This window comes from Mus caroli, unplaced genomic scaffold (genome assembly GCF_978045245.1).
Source record: "Mus caroli unplaced genomic scaffold, Mus_caroli_1 scaffold_6, whole genome shotgun sequence".
Lineage (NCBI taxonomy): Eukaryota > Metazoa > Chordata > Mammalia > Rodentia > Muridae > Mus > Mus caroli.
In genome coordinates, this window is record NW_028227261.1 from 119,757,559 (window position 1) to 119,778,143 (window position 20,585).

General features: G+C 39.9%; 1 protein-coding gene across 5 annotated transcripts in view; it reads left to right on the forward strand.

Moving 5' to 3' along the window:
* The window catches only part of Cfap206 (cilia and flagella associated protein 206), a 45,773-nt gene that overhangs the window by 19,128 nt on the left and 6,060 nt on the right, over positions 1 to 20,585 (forward strand). The gene's annotated exons all lie outside the window — the stretch shown is intronic.

The following is a 20,585-nucleotide window of genomic DNA, read 5'->3' on the forward strand; positions in this document are numbered from 1 at the left end:
AAACTCCAGTTCCAGGGAATCTAGTGCCCTCTTCTGGCTTCTGTTGGCACCAGGTGTACCTGCACATACACACATGCAGCCCAAACAAACACATTCTTTTGGCTGGTGAGATGGTTCACCAGGAAAAGGCTTCTGCCCCAAGCCTGAAAACCTGAGGAAGAAGAGAACTGACTCCTGCAAGTTGTCCTCAGACCTCCTTGTGTGTACCATGGGATCTACACGGGAGCACACGCACAGTAAATGGGCGTATACACTTTTAAAGGGAAAGAAAAGTCAAATGGAAACTCAGGGCCATTTATTTGTGTTTTAAAGGAAAAATCAGGGCAGGCAAACTGTAAGCCTCACAGCTGCCTAAAGGAATAGAAAAGATAGACCTGGAAGTCTGCCTTGTATGACCAACTGTGTGTGTGTGCGCATGAGTGCATGCATATGTATATGTATGTCTTTTAAAAAAGGGGGCAAGGAATCCCAAAATGTTAGGTAGGGTGTTTAAAACTACACTTAGGTTTAGGCCAGTACCAGAAAGGAAACAAAACAAAACAAACAAACAAAAAAGGAAGGAAGGAAGGAAGGAAGGAAGGGAGGGAGGGAGGGAGGGAGGGAGGGAGGGAGGGAGGGAGGAAGGTAGGTACATTATCCTTGTTTGAGGAAAGGCAGACAGGCCCCCTGAACCTCCTGCTGGCTCTTGGCCTATACTGGGGGCAGGAATTCTGGGAAGATACATGATCTTAAGGTGACCCACCTTCCTAAGGGACCTGTTGTGTTCAGAGGCCTTGTTTCATTGGTGTTCTCCATCCCCTCTGGCTCTTAAAGCCTTTCTGACTTCTCTTCTTTTTTTTTTAAAGATTTTATTTATTTATTATCTATAAATACACTGGAGCTATCTTCAGACACACCAGTTGAGGGCATCAGATTTCATTACAGATGGTTGTGAGCCACCATGTGGTTGCTGGGATTTGAACTCAGGACCTCTGGAAGAGCAATCAGTGCTCTTAACTGTTGTGTCCGGCCAGCAGATCACAGCCTGGGTTTTAGCCTGGAAAGGCATTTTGGAAACCTGGAAAAGAAGAGGGGCTAGGCGGCGAGAGAAGGGAATGAAGCTAAGACAACATTCTGATCAAAGCTCAATTTTACTATTTTCAGACACTCAGTTATAAAGGAAGGGGGAGGGAACCCAATTTCCCGCCAAGTAATCTCAGGGTCCAGTAGCAGGACGAACACGTGTGTGCTTCCAAGCAACAAAGCAGCAGGGTCCAGCAGTAGGCGTGGCAGGATGAATGAGCAGGAAGCTCTGCCCTTGAGCAAGCAGGTTCAAGCAGGTGGGGGAAGGGAGACCACATCTCCTCCCATTAGTTAACAAAAAAATAAAAAAAGAAAAGGCTGGCCTGAGGCAGAAAAATTATCTATGCGCAATAGTTCTGCCTCAGTTCTTAGGGCTAAAGAAAAAACCTGTTTCCGTGGGATTCCCTAACTTTTCTAATGGTAAACTGTATCTGGCTAAGACTGTCCTTATTATCTTAGTAAACCACTAACAACAGAATAGTGCTGGGCTGTAGGCGCTGACTTTATAATGCTAATTAGTGCTGAATAGGTAACTACCTGGTTGTATTTTAAGTAGGGCGTTGGAACCCTGGCTAAAGAATAACACTGAGTTGATATTCCTCCGCAATTTTGGATGACAGGCAGGGAAACAGGGAGAAGGGGCAAGACTGGCTGGCTGGCTCCTTAGTACAAGGCCAATTGGCTATTTTATTTGGGTGGGAGGCAGTGAAGGGCTTGCCCTTTCGACAGTACGGTCTCCAACCTCTCTCCCCCCTATTAATTAAGTTTAAATAGGCAACGCTTAATTGAGGTGATCAAATGATTTTCTCATCCGTAGATGAGTGGGCCTTTAACCTTGGCTTGGGTGGACATTTACCCGATTCCTCCCGTGGGTGTTATAACGACTCACATCTGTGGCTCTTGGTATCTTTTGGGGAGGGGAGGCAGAGCCTTAGGTATTTTTGGTTTTTAGCTGGAGTCAGATACCAACCTCTTTTAAATCAGGTGTGTCACACAGGGAACTCAGAAACGGTCAAGCTGGACCTTTTCCCGCAGTAATCTCCTGCGCCAAGCGGTAGCCATACTGTATTCATATGATTATGAATCAGTACGCGCAGTTCTGAGTGCTGCACGGTCTCTATAGGAGACTTGTCAACCTCAGATTTAGCAAGGCCTAGACAAGAATTATGTCATTATTAACACCACTAATTGTGGTTAAAATAGGAGCTGGAAGTCTTTCTTCTTCATCTCTGTTATTTCCAATAGCCTGAGGAACTAAGGACACCTTGCAGTAACAGCAAGGGTGAAAAGCCAGAGGCCAGCTATGGGACTAAGCCCGTCTATCAAAATAAGAACTAATCTCTGTAAATATTTGAAATTTCTACTTTTCTAGCTCTCTTGGTAAATCTAAATTCTATTTCAGACTGAAAGCCACGTGCTGGAATGTCCTTGGAAGGAAGATAATAGTCTACCTGTGTGCTCTTGGGGGAGGGGTAGGCACGCCTGCAATTCTGGCTGGAGAACGTAGATTGACCTACTTGAAAAAAAGAAAGAGATCTAGACAATGAGAGAGTAGCAATGCAAATTTTCTTTTTGGAGAAGTCAAGGTACTTTATTCAGTTGCAAATTTTAAAGCTAAGGCTAGTCTCTGGCCTCCTGTGGGGGAGCTGGCTCAGAGAGTAGCAGGAAAACAGCTTTTCTGGGAGCTTTAGTTTTTAGCTGAATTTTAAGCAAAAGAGGAATTTTAGTCCTTAAGGTGATACTTATAAGAAGATTTGGAATGTGTGTTTATCTGACTAATTAATCTCTCTGGCAGCCACCGTGTTCTATCTTTATCTCTTGAAAAAACACAAACTGAGCCCCTTTTTTAGGTTAGAACCGGATCTGTACCCTTCCATTCGTTAGTCAGGGTGTCCTTTTATTTTATCAATGGAATAAGAATTAGAAGTAACTGGATGCCAGTGGCGATCCACTGCAGACTGACCTTTAATATCAGTTTGCAAAAAGTTTAGGACAAATAAGGCAAGATGAGCCTTTGGTGACCTTGGGGGAAATGCTCTGAATTAACTTTGCTAGGTAATTTAGAATATAGGAATCTCTAATAATTGAACTGAATATTAGACCAGTCTAAGATTGAGTTAGAATGGCTGGTCACACTGAAGAAAAGTGAAAAATCATTATGACTCTATTAAATGACTAATTTTACTAAGTCTGAATATACAGTCTCTGATGAACTATTGTCATAAAGTTAAAAGGCTAGAAGCTAGTCTAAACTGGAAAAATGACAAGTAAGGATGGATCTAAAACATGAATTTAATCTTTTAGTCCTTTTAATCAGGACACTGAGTTAACTTACCTGTCAGTTTGGCACACGAATTACTAATATGCTTTTGTAGCGTTTTGTGGAGAGAACCTGTTTTTCCCTTTCCTAATAAGGTAGCTGTTTTAGGATCAATCTATAAGCCAATAAGTAGATCCTTTTAAGATACTAAAAAGCATTTATTAAATTTGACATTTTAATCTCAAATTTTGAAAATAAAGGTATGTTTTAAATAGTGTGCATGGAAATGCACTAAATAGTATATATGGGGATACAATTTTTCTCTTTTGTCTTTTAAGAGGTTAAAGTTTAAAATTTTACAATATGTAACCTTTTGAATTAATAACTTTTTGGACAAAACATTTTAAATACTTAGCTGTAAAGGGGCAGTGACTAATTGCACTTTTAATCATTTTTTTAAGGAACGGTTGTAACTAGAAAGCTTGAAAAGTTATTAAGAGTCACACGTGTATAATTTATTTATTTATTTATTACCTAGAAATATGTATAAGCAATTGTAAATTTGAGAATTAATAGTATCTGAGGGACAAACAATTTTAAGCAATTATGAGCTCAGAGACATAGCATTGACTACTAATATACAAATTAAGGTTTGATTGTTAGCATTTTAAAACACCATCTACAGCACACAACCAGATTATTTGTGCTGGAATAGGGGCAACTGTGTGTCTTAAGACTCCGCCCCACAGCAGCTAGTTGGGCCCACGTGGGCCAATGATCGGCTGGGAGGATGAGAAAAATGACTTTACAATAATGTTTTTTCTGGCCAAAGAATTGTCTTGGGCACAACTAATTTCTAATTACCAATTAACAACAATTATAAAAGCTTTCTTTATTTTTTGTAAAACCTTTTGTAGTAAACTAAAACACTAAATAATAAAAGGATACTGTCTCTGAATCTTTTGGGTGAGAGCAAGGATTTAAGGTAAATTTCTCTTGAGAAGCATTAGTTAATAAAATACTTTTCACTTAGGAAACAATATATACTGAAAGATTAAAACTTTTGGCTTCTTGTATAGAAGCAGAAACAATAAACATTTTTTTACATAATGTAAAGCTATATTAGTCATACGTAGAGGCAAAATTTTTTAGTGATTACCCGTTTACTAGAAGCAAAGATCTTTGAATTTAAGCATTATTTTAAACATCTGAATAGATCTGTAACACTGTTAAAAAGAAATTTTCTTGAACACAGGAAAAAACCTTTTCAGTCATTGTTTGCAAAACAAAAGAAGGGCCACAAGCTTCTCTGGAGCTGCCCAGAGCCCTGAATTGACTCAAAGGTAAAATACTTTTTAATCTGAGCATCAATCTTAAATTTGTAATCAAACTGCAAGCTGCAGTCAATGGAACAATGGCAGTTTTAACCATAATTTTTAAGTTTTTTGTGCAAGGTTAGGATAATACCTACAACTTTGGGAAAGCAAAACCTAAGTTTAAAACAATTTATCACCTTTAAAATCAATATTAGAAGCATTACTATCATATTATGAAGTTTGGATGTCAATTAATATCTATGAATACCTATTAAAGCAAGCTTTAATGCTTTAATAAAGAGGCATTGCTTTAAATCTTATCTTAAATTTTACTATTTAGGATAGGAATCACATTAATCATTATCTAAACTAGAAATATCTTAGAGACCCAGCCTCTAGGGCTGCCTTAGGCCACGTGTCGGAAGGACTCTAAACTTGAGTTATCAAATTTAACATTAACCATCTGTAGCAATGTAACAATTATTAATCTTAACCAACAACTTATGAGCTGAATGCGAAAACATGCAGAACACATTTTTAATAAAAAAGAACCAAATGAAGCAGTTAATTTTAGATCAATCAGAATATTAATTTTTGTAGCTACAATCATAGAATAAAAAAGCACTTTACCATTGTCAAACACATTAATCATGAACCATTTATCAGATTTTTTACTCTGAAATTAAGAGGCTGTGCACTCGCTGCTTTTTCTTAAAACAAACATTTTTTCCATCAGGGTCCCTCCTGCCACGTGTCTGGTTCTTGGCTGAAACACGTGGCAGCTCTTGGCTTTGCAGATAAAGTTTTTTATACCATCTTTATTATCTAACATAAAACATAGAACATTCATTCATACAGATTGGACACGAACATACATGAATTGAACACGAGAACAGATTGGTGCACCAGACATTAAACAAGACACAAAAAGGGGGCAGAGTACTCCTGCTATTTGGGACAATTTCCTCCCTCATGATGCAGTTTTTATAACTGCGGCAATCTGCCTGATTATTAATTTCCTTTTAATAAACCCTTTCCTTTCTCACACCTAACAATGTAGCTTTTTCGAGCCACGGCCTACCACCTGTGCCTAGCTCCTCTTAAGCTTCACTGCTGAACCTAAGTGAACCAGCGATCGGGCTTAACGCTGTCTCAGCTTAGCCCATACCTTCTCCGGTATGAATTTCCTTTATCCTTTAATTATTCCATGGAGCTCCAAACCAGCAGTGTCTCTTCCAAAAATCCTTTGCCGTTTCTCAGTCCCGCGTTGGTTCGCCAAATGTTGTGTCCGGCCAGCAGATCACAGCCTGGGTTTTAGCCTGGAAAGGCATTTTGGAAACCTGGAAGAGAAGAGGGGCTAGGCGGCGAGAGAAGGGAATGAAGCTAAGACAACATTCTGATCAAAGCTCAATTTTACTATTTTCAGACACTCAGTTATAAAGGAAGGGGGAGGGAACCCGATTTCCCGCTAAGTAATCTCGGGGTCCAGTAGCAGGACAACCACGTGTGTGCTTCCAAGCAACAAAGCGGCAGGGTCCAGCAGTAGGCGTGGCAGGATGAATGAGCAGGAAGCTCCACCCTTGAGCAAGCAGGTTCAAGCAGGTGGGGGAAGGGAGACCACACTTAACCACTGAGCCATCTCTCCAGCCCCCTGACTTCTCTTCCATCATGTTCCTGAACCGTGGGGAGGGGGGTTTGATGGAGATCTACAGTTTAGGACTGAGTGTTCCAAGGGTGAGCACGGTGTACAGTGCACTGCTGTGGTCTCTGTACTCGCTCCCATTTACTGTAGGCAGAAGATTTTCTGATGAGGGCTGGAGAAGACACAGATATGAGTGGGACACAAGATCACTAGGAGTCATTTTATTGCTGGGTTCCTTTAGCACCGTGGTTCTCAACCTGTGGGCCATGCATGATCCCTTTGAGAGAGATGTATCAGATGCCATGTGTATCCCAGATATTTACATCACAATACGTAACAGTAGCAACATTACAGTTATGAAGTAGCTATGAAATACTTTTATGATTAGGGGTCACCACAACATGGAGAACTGTTTTAAAGTGTCACAGCATTAGGAAGGTTGAGAACCACTGCTCTAGCAGACAGTAAGGCTTCTTTCTCCTAGGTTCCTGGTTTATCTAGTATCAGGTTCCTGCCCACCTGAGCAGTGTTAGGCTTGGTTTCCATCTCATGGAGGGGGCCTTAAATCCAATCAGATGTTGTTTGGTTGCCCCCACAAGCCTTGTTCCTCTGTTGTGCTAGTACATCTTGCGGGCAGGTCACCATTGCAGATCGCAAGATTTTTAGCAGAGTTTATGTAAACTTTTTTACTTAGGTAGTAGGCAGAGTACTTTCCAGTACCACAAATACTAGCCAGTAGGGGTGAAGGTTCTATGTGGGCACCAGGTGGAGCTTCCCATGTTCAATGAACTGTGTAGATGTTATCCGAAAGCACATATTCATTCTCTCATTCTCTCTCTCATTCTCTCTCTCTCATTCTCTCTCTCTCATCCTCTCTCTCTCAAAGGGCTTCTTTGCTCTAAGATTATTCTTTTATACTTACACAGTTTTAGTTTATTTTTTTTATTTTAGACCTTAATCTATTTCAACATTCTAAAGACTTCTAATTTTATTTTCTTCATGTAGTGAGACCATTTTCCTAATATAATTTACTAGGTAAATGATATAACTTTAATAATTAGGATGTATTTATACTATATTAACAATTTTTACTTGAAACAGGTTTGTTTCTGGGCTTTCATTTTTATTTACTTAGTTTTCCCATTATTGAAAATAATTTCTTTCCCCAAATGTTAATATATCCTTATTAACATTTCCCCTCCCTCTACTCCTCCCAGTTTCTCCCTACCTCCCCTCCTATCTGGATCCACTTCTGTCTTTCATTAGAAAACTAATAGGCTTCTAAGGGATAATAATAAAATATAATAAAATAAAACAAAAACTAACCGATCAGAGTTGGACAAGACAAGCAAACAGAAGGAAAAGAGCACAAGAGAAGGCACAAGAGTCAGAGGCCCGCTCATCTGAACACACAGGAATCCCGTAAAAAGATAAACTAGAAGCCATTATATATGCAGATGGCTCTGTGGATGTTATCTTAGGCTCTGTGAGTTCATGTGCACGCTGATCTGTTGATTTAGAAGGTTTTACACTGTCTCTGTCTTTTGTTCCATCAAATAACTTCCTGGGAGTAGGGGTTATTTGATGGAAGACGCAAATGGGCTGCGTGCTCCAAGGTTTCTTACTCTCTGTGTAGTGTCTGGCGGTGGTAGGTCTCTGTATGGGTTCCCATCTGCTGCAGGAGGAAGCATCTCTGGTGATGACCGAGTAAGGCAGTGATCTATGAGTACAGCGGAATGTCATTATGAGTCATTCTATTGCTACCTTTTGTTTTTTTAAAGAACAGTAGTAGTTGGTTTTGTACTAGTTCCCCGGGCTATCTGGATTCTGGTTTGTGGTCACACAAGCAACGCTAGGTATGGTTTCCATCTCATGGTGGGGCTTTAAATCCAATCATATATTGTCAAGTTACTTCACAAGCTTTGTACCACCATTGGCCTAACATTTTTTTTTTTTTCAGTCAGAACTGCATTGTAGATCAAAGGGTTTGTGGCTGGGTTGGTGTTTACAGGCTTCTTCTGTTAGCCCACAGAGTACCTTCCCATACCAGACACATGAGGGTGAAGGTTCTCTGGAGGATCCAGTTCTCCATGTTCACTGAGTTGTGTAGGTGTTGTCTTCAGCAATGAGGCCTCACTGTCAGCTTGTGGAGAACAACCTGTAGTCTTGGCAACAGCATTGGCAACAGCCTGGGTTGTATGGGTGATTTATATATCTCCACTCAAACGGCCCTGAATTTTAGCTGTCTCTCCCATATTCTTTTGTTCATCTCTCATTCTCACCTCTCCCCATCCCATTTGATCCTCCTGCCCCAGCTCCCCCATCCATCCATAACTATTCCATTTCCCTTTTCTATTAGATATTTTCTTTATTTACATTTCAGATGTTATCCCCTTTCCTGGTTCCATTTCCCTTTTCTAATGAGCTCTGTCTATACCCCAGTGGTGTAAACCAGACCTCAGTAGCTCTACAGAGCATAGCTTGGTTACCACTGACTTAAAAGCTACTATTAACTTATAAGAGAACCATACCATATTTGTCTTTCTAGGTGTGGGATACCTCACTTGAGATGAAATTTTTTTTTCTAGTTCCATCTATTTACCCACAAGTTTCAGGATGTTATTTTTCAATGGCTGAGTAATATTCCAATGTGTAAATGCATGACATTTTCTTTGTCTATTCTTCTGTTGGGGAACATCTAAGTTATTTCCAATTTCTGGCTTTTATCAACAGAGCGGCAGTGAACATAGCTAAGCAGGTGTCTCTGTGGTAGGATGAAGTGTTCTCTGGGCACAGATATTAGTTGGTTACTTCCACTAACTTTGTGCCACCATAAATGGTGCTGTAGCTGGTCCTTGAGATAGACCTATTTCCATCTTTCTGAGGAACTGCCTCACTTACTTCCATCATGGCTGTACAGGTTTGTACCCTCATCAGCTCCCTTTACTCCACATCCTCATTTGCATGAGTTGTCATTTGTGTTGTTGATTTTGGCTGATCTGACAAGTGTAAGAAGAGATCTCAAAGTAGTTTTGATTTGCATTTTCCCTGCTGCTGGGTAAGGATGTTCAACATTTCTTTAAGTGTTTCTCAACCTATGAGTTTTCTCTTGAGAATTCTCTGTTTAGATCTGTACCCCATTTTTAAGTGGATGTTTTGTTTTACTGAGATGTAGTGTTTTTCATTCTTTATACACTTTGGACATTATCCCTGTATTGGGTACTAGTTCATAAAAATATATTCCTATCCTGCAGGCGGCTGCTTGGTCTGAATGATTGCATCCATTCTGTGAAGTACTTCTCAGTTTCATGAGGCCCATTTATTAATTACTGATCTTAGTTCCTGTGCTAACAATGTTCTATTCAGAAAGTCTTCTGTGCCAATGAGTTCAAAGCTACTCCTCACTTTCTCTTCTGTCAGGTTCAGTGTATCTGGTTTTATGTTGATGTCTTTGATCCATTTGGGGATGAGTCTTATACTGGGTGAAAAGTAAGGATCGATTTGCATTGTTCTACATGCAGCCATCCAGTTAGACCGGTGCCAGTTATTGAATATTATTTCTTTATCCAAGGTGTGGATAAAAATATCTTGTGTCCCCAGGTGTGTGGAGTCATGTCTTGGTCTTCAATTTGATCCCATTAATCAACATGTTTGTTTTTGTGCCAATACCAGGCTTTTTTATTACTGTATCTCTGTAGCACAGCTTGAAATCAGGAAGACTAGTCCCTCCCATAGTACTTTTTGTTCAGGATTGTTTTTCCTGTCCTGAAGTTGAAAATTGCCCTTTCACGATCTGAGAAGAATTGTTTTGGAATTTTGATGGGATTGCATTGAATCTATAGATTGGCCATCTTTACTGTGTTAATCCCGCTGACCCATGAGCATGGGAGATCTTCCCATCTTCTGATATCTTCTTTAACTTCTTTCTTCAATACCTTGAAGTTTTTGTCATACAAGTCTTTCACTTGCTTGGACAGGTACCAAGTTTATAGTATGAGGCTATCATGAAAGGTGTTATTTCCCCAATTTTGTTCTCAGTATATTTGGCATTTGTATATAGGAGGACTACTGATTTTTGTAAGTTAATTTGTACCCATCTACTTTGCAAAAGTGTTTATCACCTGCACTTATGTATACTATTATATCATGTGCAAAAAAAGACACTTTGACTTCATCATTTCCAATCTATATCCCCTTGATCTACTTCAGTTGTCTTATTGCTCTAGCCAAGACTTTAAATACTATATTGGTTTCTGGACTTTCTAATATGACTCTCTGGTCTGCTTTTCTTTGTCTATGCTGATACTGAATTGGTGTAATTGTGACAACTTTGTGGTATAGTTATCCCTTGATCCCTTGTTATCTATGGGGAATTAGCTTTTTTAACAGTAGAATCTGAAGTCCCTTGGATACCTTTTAAATATATACCTCTCTCTCTCGTGTGTGTGTGTGTGTATCCCTTTTCTAATGAGCTCTGTCTATACCCCAGTGGTGTAAGCCAGACCTCAGTAGCTCTACAGAGCATAGCTTGGTTACCACTGACTTAAAAGCTACTATTAACTTATAAGAGAACCATACCATATTTGTCTTTCTAGGTGTGGGATACCTCACTTGAGGTGAAATTTTTTTTTCTAGTTCCATCTATTTACCCACAAGTTTCAGGATGTTATTTTTTAACTTTTAGCTTTTTTAACAGTAGAATCTGAAGTCCCTTGGATACCTTTTAAATATATACCTCTCTCTCTCTCGTGTGTGTGTGTGTGTGTATCACACACACACACACATATAATTTCCCTAGATTATTTAAAATACCTATTGCAATGTGACTGCTATGTAAATTGTGCTATCCTGTATTGCTCAGAAAGTAATGATAAGGCCAAAAAAATCTGTATCTACTCAGCTCTCATGCAGGTTTCCTTTGAAATGTGTGAGCAAAACCCCCTTTACTTCAGATAGAGTGTCAGCAACAGATCCAAAAAAAGTGATTCTACTTATATCTAGCATGGGGAAGCACTGAGCTCATTGGGATTGCTTGCAGGTGTGTGGGTGAGAATGTGTTAGCTCAAAGGCAGTGGAGTCACTGAATAGTCCACCCCCTCCACGAGTGACAACTCATAAAGGCACCATCCCTTGAGCTCTCTGCACAGCTTAGCTGCAGTGGAGAGTGTTCTCCCTGTCAGTGACTGCTCTTATAGCCTGCAGTGGGATAGCGGGGATCCGTATCATATTTAACGTGTCTGTCCTCACCTGGCATGCTGCCAGCTATTAAGAAGGAAAGCCAACACCCCATCTCCTCATGCTTTCTCTCACTTGACCTACCAAGAGGCCAACGTGGAGGATAATCTCTACATATCACTTTCCCACTGTAGATCCTCCCTTACACTGCACGTGCTAGACATCTCGTCTAACTAGACAACTAAGTCTTACGCTGCACGTGCTAGACAGCTCGTCTAACTAGACAACTAAGTCTTACGCTGCACGTGCTAGACAGCTCGTTTAACTAGACAACTAAGTCTTACGCTGCATGTCTTAACATTCACATTAAAAAACATGTACTTCCGGGATTATGATATATTCATTTTCTGGGCCATCGGCTATTTTGGGTGCATCTTCATACTGGCATGGGGTGGAGCTGTTCATCAAGGAAGCATACTGATCCATCCATACCATGCAGAGAAAGATGGCCACCTCAGGATTTTCCATAAGGATGCTCTACTCTGAGAGAGCTCTGCTTGGTTGCAGGTTATGTTGTAGAGAGCATTCAAGGAGCAGCAAGGAGGCGCACTATCTCATACAGTTTGGAGAAGTGTAATCCTATTGGGGTTGTCTCTGGGTTTCTTCCCTTCATTATGTGTCCCTCTCCCTGTCAGTCTGGATTCAGGCATCAGTTGTGTTTCTTGTGACATTTCTTGGGGAGATGTCTGTTTATCCTACCTAGGGCTCTACCAAAGGACTGAGTGAATGATTAAATCCACATCTATCTCCAAAACCAGTTGCATTGCCCAAAAGCTCACTTCTGCATGGGTGCTGACCCCAGAAGGCTGCTTGGTCTCCTCCCCCAGCAATTATTTACTGAGCTGGGGGGTTGGGTCCTGTAAGTCTTCTAATTGTATGGGCTTCCCAAGCCCTGGAAGTGTTATTAGCTACCTGAGTCTTAATGAGTTTCTCTCCAAAAGGAAACATCTCAGTTTGGAGGAAATGGCCGCACATCAGTACATAAGTGGTTTCCCCCAAGTACATTTCTACAGAAATGTATGTTTTGTCATCTGCCGTAAATTTTCAAATGACTCAATATAAGTTTACTCATTTGTCAAAGAGCCCCAAAAGGTTTTTGATTTTTAAATTGGAATTGCATGAATCTAAAGACACATTTTAGGGGAAGTTATTTATTGAATCAAGTATTTCCCCTATAGTTACTCTGTTAGTCATCCCCTACTCAAACTTTGTGACTTTTAGAGACAGTTTATTCTTTTTTTTTTTTGGTTTTTCGAGACAGGGTTTCTCTGTGTAGCCCTGGCTGTCCTGGCACTCACTTTGTAGACCAGGCTGGCCTCGAACTCAGAAATCCGCCTGCCTCTGCCTCCCGAGTGCTGGGATTAAAGGCGTGCGCCACCACGCCCAGCTAGTTTATTCTTTTCTCTAAAACTTTAGTCGAGACAGGTTCTCACCAGAGAGTGCTAACTATAGTAGATATAGGTTTTAAAACTATCAATTTTCTTCAGATGTGCTAGAAGGCTAAAAAGAAAAAGTTACACAAAGACCAATACATCTTGCTTACTTTAAATTAAAAATTAATTTCAAAAAATTTTGAAATAGCAAAGAACATAACATTGAAGTTAACCAGTTAAAGTCATTTTAATAGCTAACTTTTTAAGGCTTCATTTTTAACTGTGAGTGTGTGTGTATGCATTCATGCACACATGTGTGCAGGTACCCATAAAACCCAGAATCACCAGGTTTCCAGAGTTGAAATTATGTGTGGTTGTGAGACACCTGACAGGGGAGCTGGGAACCAAACTTGAGTCTTTTGTAAGGGTAGCACATGCTTGGCCACTGCGATGCCTCTTAGTCCTATAACTAGCTTTGTTATTGGAAAATCCCTGTGAAAGGGACGTACAATGTTTTACCATACTACAGTACAGCAGGTAAACAGCTGTTCCTCAGCCCAACAGTAAGGTAACAACCACTCACAAGTCTCACAGCTGCCTGCGTGTGCCTCTCCCGTCTCTGACTTTATTATTCTCTCAGCATTTATTTGTTGGTTAATATTTGCTCCTTGACTTCTCCTCCTGTCCATGCATGTATTAATAAATGGCATATTTCTCTGAAATAATGAACTTTGTCCAACTTTCTCCCTGTTGGATTTATGGTTTGAGTATGACATGACCTCTCTCAGCTCATGTATTCCAATGCTACAGTGGCACTGTTTTGGAAGGTTCTAGAAGCTTGAGAGGTGGCGGCTCACTGGAGGAAGTGGGTTACTAAGACTGGACTGTGAGGGGGCTTACACTTCCTCTTAATTTAGAAGAATTTTAATTATGTGTGTGCATGTCTCTGTGTGGGTACATGCACATGAGTACAGTTGCTCACTGAAGCTAGGAAAAGGTGTCAGATGCTCTAAAACAGGAGATGCAGGAGATTTTGAGCTACCCAGTATGGCTGCTGGGAACTGAACCTGGGCCCTCAGCAAGAGCAACACGAGTCCATAACCACTGAGCCATCTCTCTCTCCAGCCCTGACTCACGGAAAAGGTAGGCTAATCTAGGGGCTCTCAATTCTGCTTAGTCACTCCATTTACAAACAATTCCTATGCTGATAACTCAGTGATAACTTTCTATTTGACTTGGTAAATTGGAACATGTTGTCACTTTTTTTCCCTAAAAAAAAAAAACCTTTACTATACTTGGTACTGTTTAATATCATGTAAAATTAAGATGAACATTATCAAATTCTGTTAAGAACCTTAAAGGAGTTCTGGTTGAAACTGCCCTGTGTAAATAAATGAGAGAATAGTTTTATGATCTTAATTCTCTATACCTCAAACTTGAATGTAGTTTTATAACTTCCTAGAAATGATTTGTAAACCATTTTGTTAAATTCATTTGCAGGGATTTTATGATTTGTTGTTATTTTTAGATACTGTGGATATTTTAGAATTTTTTCTTTCATATGCAAATTAGCTTAATTTTATGTATTGACTTCATATTCAGAATCCACGTTAAACTCCCTTGTTAAATTTGAATCTGTCTGTGGACAATTATATCTTCAAAAAGTGCTAGCTTCTTTTTCTACTATTTAAGCTTTTTACAAAATAAATTACTGCTTAATTTACAGCGGATGTTAGTAGATAACGGAACATCATGATGAAGAAAGAAATCAATTAGATGACCATAAATAAATCCAGGGAGAAGTAATTTTAAAATAGCTGTGTACAAAATGAGGGATTGGAACCGTTTTTTTTAAAAAGAAGATTCAATTCCAGGGGGAAATCTAATTGCTGTTGCAAAAAAGAATATGCATGAAATAGAAATTGGTGTCGGTAACATCAATAAAGAATACATTCCCCAAATGGATTTAACTGGATGTAAAATTTTGGCAACAATATAATGTACTAGATACTTAGTCTGAGGCTAGCACCTAATGAGAATAAACAAACAAACAAAAACTTGTAGAAGAAATTGGATGGTACCTGGATAAATAGGTTTCACATATGTTGTAAAGTCTCACATAGGGAATTTTCTACAAGCATTCCACTTTTGTGTCAGGGTGGCAGGGAATACACAAGAAAGTACTCATGAAAGATGGCTAGCTCTTTGGTGCTTGGGACATTACTATGTATTTATGGATTTCTATAACTACAAAGTATTGGTTATGGAAGGCGTGGCCCTTGGCCTCTATAGAAAGTACCCACTAGGCTCCTAGTTTGTTTCTGTTGCTGTAAAGCTTTCACATCAGCGTAGAGGAAGGAGAGCAGGCTTACTTTACCTCACAGTGCCATGGTTACAGTCTGTCATTACAGAACTTAAGCCACTAGTCACATTCATACGCAGAGTAAAGGCCTGAGAAGGAAGTGTGATGATGCAAATGACAACTCCCACCTCAAAGGGTAAGATAGTTGATGTGAGTGACCACATTATCACAAGTTCCCTGTCCCAACATGGAAGCAGTTTCATGAAGCTGTTCTAGGAACAAAACAAAGGAAGTCAAGTCCAGAGCCAAATGATCGTGGGCAATCTTTAGCCCTCTTAGTACCAATATCCTGCCCCCTCTTATTTGTAGCTAACATCTTTGTGACTATTAACTAGGTGAAGCCTGTGGAATTCACAGACACCTAGCAGCTGTCCATAACCCAAAAGGCTGAGGGTCATCAGACAGCTCTGAGGTCTCTAGCAGAGACCTCCAGTTTGCTAGACTTGTAACATCCCAAACTCTTCCCGGTCACTCAAGCACGATCTTTAATCAGGAGAAGGCTCAGCTGGAGGTGCCGCTTCTATCCAGACACACTCTGTAAGTTCCTCCTGCTGATATAGCATCACATTGTGTGTGTGTTTGCACGTGTGCATGTACATGTGTGTGCACACATAAACTGCATCTTAGTGGCCATGTCCCTAGGACCTCAGTCCTAGGATCTGGTAGAGAGGCTGAATAATAGGTAGAAGAGCTGGTAGAGCCATTAGGAGAAGAAACTATGGGACCATGCATAACATTACAATCTATTAGTCATTATAATTCCAGTCCCCCCAATCTATATTTGACAAAATATTAAGAATAATGTGCTCAACATTTAAATAATAATACTGCCTGGCCTAGTGGAATGACGATAACAGATGAAGAAAACAGACATTTTAAATAAGTAATTTAAAACTATGACTATATGTTTACCGCTGCACTTACAGTTACTTGTATCCCATGATGTCTTTTAATTTTAGTCCCCCCCCCCTCGCCCCGCTTGACTTGTAACCTCCCATGGAATGACTAGCTCTAATTCTTAGGAAAAATTGGTCTTTCAGTCTAAATTACCTCTTACCTGTAGATACTAAGTCAATGGTCTTAGTATTTTGTTATGACACTGCATTTAACTGGGAAAGGGAACTGTGCAGGCAGATTATTAGAAGAAATTCAGTAACAGTATAGTACTTCTTTTAACAAGATTGTCTTTTTTCATGCAACAAATATAACAGTGATGGAGGTCAGATCTGTTAGAAGTCAGAGTCATATAGGTCTTATAAGCATAACCAGATCCTACTTTGTATTTTAATGGTTAAATGTGAAAATGAGGACTGGAGCCATGGCTAAGCAGTTAAGAGCACAGAGAACTGAAGTTCTGAGCACAGGGAAGGCAGCTCACAACCACCCGTGGCTCCAGCTCCAGGGGAGTCAACGCCCTCGTCTGGCCACTGGAGGGACACACGTGCATAGATACACACATAACTAAAAATAAAATAAACTTTTTAAGAACCATCAAAAATGTGAATAAAGTAGTTCTCTTTTAAAATAAGAAATATAAGTAGGAGTCACATTAGTATTATTTATTTTATTAGCAAAATACAGATATTTAAAATTGAAAATTCTGGCTGACTGTACTATAAGATACTTTAAATATCAGCATGTAAAGTATGAAACTGTGAAAGTTGTCATTAGAAATTGATATTTTTATATAATTTGGATGAGAAGAATTATCCCAAATCTTTGGACATTTTTGGCTGGAATAAGGAGCCAATGTGTTTGCTAACCATCCAAGGACACCACAGGGCCTGCACTGTTTCCTTGTTAACTATCTCAACATTTGTCGCACTAACAGAAACTTACAACCTAATTGGTTAGACCCAGTTAATATATTATTCTTTCTCTTCACAGGAAAGAGTTTATTCATTTCATATGTAGGCATTTGAATTTAAAACATAGGCATCCCCCACATGGTGCTTCTTTTGAAAGATTTAAAATAAAATGTTATTAATTTAAGAACTAGATTTATTTCATCTACAAAGACTGGGAAAGCATTTGACTCTTTTAAACATGAAAACTAGATTTCGGTGAGGTAGGCTTTCGAGTAAGCAGTCCTAACAAAACCATGACGAGTTTGGCCAGAGAGAAGCTCAGCTGTTCGGAGCACAGGCAGGCTGCTCTGCTAGAGGACCTGGGTGGGGTCACAGCACTTTCACCATGGCTCGCAACTGTCTGCAACTCCAGACGCCCTCTTCTGGCCTACATAGGCACTTCCATATGTGTGACATACATTCACACAGACACATAAAGCTGATATTTCTGGAAGTGAAATAATGATTTTTTTTATGACTTTTAAAAATGAAATATAAATTTATATAATATATATTTTTATTTAGAACCTGTTTGGGAAGGAAATCCTTATGAAAATATCAAAAAATATGATATTAACATCTTTAATGAAACCTTTATCTTATTCCAGTGAATGCTGTTTATATAAACAAATAGTATTTTAAGGTTTTATGAAGGAAGTAGACCTAAGGACAACAGCTGTAATATGTATTACAGCATTTCAGCATACCCACATGTATCAGTAATAAAGCCCCATAACCAAACTCAAGTTACAAAGAAGGAGCTAACTTGGCTTCTGCTTCCGGGGGGCTAGAGTAGGAGAGACATGGCGGCGAGCTGTAGGAGGAGGAGTCTGGCTGATGGTGTATTGGCACGGAGGAAGCAGAGAATGTGAACTGGACAGGGTGGAGCTATAACCCCCCAAAGCCTGCCCCTAGTGGTGAGCTTCTTCCAGTGAGGCTGCAACTCTTAGAGGTTCCACAACCCCAAACAGCACTGACAATGGGAGACGAGTGTGCAGATGCATGACCTCTGGGGGACTTTTCTAAGTTTGTAAGGCAGCATGTTTAACAAGCTTGTTATTATATTACCAAAATATGCTTATTAATCCCTATATGTGCGTTTTAATAGGGAATACCAAAAGTAAAAGTAGTTTTAGCACATAATAAAATAGCAAGTGAGAACAGTTTGTTATACATCGTTGTGGACACAATGCATGAAAACATTACCTGGCACATATGACACAAGTGCAGGATATCAGGTGCACCTAGCAAAAAAAGAACATTCATATTCTTTTTATGCCCTGTCTATACTCCTTTAGGATGTAAGAGAGCTTTAGCAGCGTTGGGGATCAAAGGTAAAGTGTTTCCTGTAGACTTACCTTTGTTAAATAGCATAGTGGATATGTATTTCTGATGAAAAACTTGGGTTTTTTTTTTAGGGGGGGGGGGACACGAATGGTGGTGCATACCTTTAATCCTAGCACTTGGAAGGCGGAGGAAGGTAGATCTCTGTGAGGCCAGCCTGGTCTACACAGCAGGACCTTGTCACAAACAAACATGTGAACAAATGAGATGAGGAAGAAAGAAAGTCTCTCTCTCTGTGTCTCTGTCTCTTTCTATATGTCTCTGTCTCAGTCTGCCTCTGTCTCTGTCTCTGTCTCTCCCTCCCTTCTTCCCTCCCTCTACCCAGTCCCTTCCTCAGAACGTCACAGAGGTAGAAGCTGACCGAGCTCCCTCGACTGTGCTATTAGCTTTACAGAAAGAAGGCAGAGAAGCACAGAGCACATTTAACACTTCAGGTTAAGAGAAAGTATAGACGCTATGATTCTTCATATGCTGCCTTGGATCCAGGGTGTGCTGCTTTGGATAGTTCCATCATTGTATTTTGGGGGTGCTCTCTCAGAGGCAAGAGTGCTTAGAATGCCTGGGTTGTCAGCCCTTTATAATGGTGCCCCCCTCAAGAAGAGCTGTGCCCTGTTTTATCTTACTTAGGAATGGGGTACAGATGACTCTAGAGAGTACTAATTCTCTGACCATAGAAACAGAAATAAAAAGGCCCAAGGTAACAACATGTGAGCTGTGCTCAGTATTTCACACAGGCCAAGTGACAGAAGGGGAGACTCATTTACAGTGTTGCACGGTGGCCCTCAGCATAAGTCTGCAGAGCGGCAAGGGTGTAGGAGCAGAAACACAGCTCCAAACAGTCGTCTTTAGTTACCTAGAGAGTTCCTCAACTCAGGCCAAATCGGGATCTGTGGCTTTGACACTGTTTTAGGTTGTGTTCTATGGCTGTGATAAAACACTGACTAAAGCCATCGTGGGGAGGAAAGGGTTTATTTGGCGTATTCCCATCATCAGAGAAGCTGAGGGAGGGCAGAAGTAGAGTCAATGGAGGAAAGATGCTTACTGTTAGCCATGGCTTGCTTATCTTGCTTTTAATACAATCTATGACCAGGAGTGACACCGCCCCCATCAACCATTACAATAAAATGTCCTGTTGACTTTCCTATAGGCCAATCTGATGGTGGCATTTCCTCAGTGAGGTTCCCTCTTCCTAGATGACTCTAGCTTATGTCAAATTGACAAAAGCCAGGACAGGGGCTTAACAAGGATTTTTGGACTAATTGGTGTAATAAAGACACTTTAATACAGGCTTGAGCATGGAGGTTAATGCTTAAGGAGGAAATAGGTATTCAAGTGTAAGTACGGACTTCTCATGGGAGAGTGGCTTTTACAAGTGAGGGTTCTTACTGTAGCAGGGAATGTCTCTCTGCATGTTACCTTAAAATAGGCCATGGCAATCTTTTCCTTTGGCACAGATTTGTTCTGTGAGGAAATGAAGAAGGAAAAGACAAGGTCAGAGACAGGGATGAGGAAGGGGGTTGTCCTCAGTATTTGTCTCTAGTTCTGGTTTTACCTCTAGAACTTTTAAATTAAAAGAAAAATCAATGTCTCTTCTGAACTCACATGCAGCTTTTGAAGCTCTTATTAATTTTTATAAATTAACAATGCCATCGTTTCTTTAGATAATTCTATATTCCCATTCAAATAAGCCACCTAGTTGTAATTTTTTTTTAATTATTTTATTGTCATGGACTTTTAGTTAAGAAAACAAAGCACTTTAGAGAATAGATATTCCCCATACAGGGAAACATAAAGTCGACTTATCTATAGTTAAATGTTCTAAATTTGTTTACACTTGAAAGCTGAGTTATATATTGATCAAACATAAAACCATTGGAGGACCAAGTATCTGTCTGCCTTCCCATCAAAAAAACCCTTTCCTCCCTTCCTTAGATCAGATATGAAAGAGAACAGCTGCTAGCAAACTTAAGCAACCAAAATGCCTTCAGAGGCCCGAAAGGACAAAAACCACCTCAGAAACCAAGACTCCTTCACAGCAGGCAGACAGAATGGATTTCTTAAACCAACCACTGAAAGCAAATCAGAAATGGCAGAAGTATTTATCTACCAAATAGGATCCTTAAACATCCAGCTCAGAATAAACA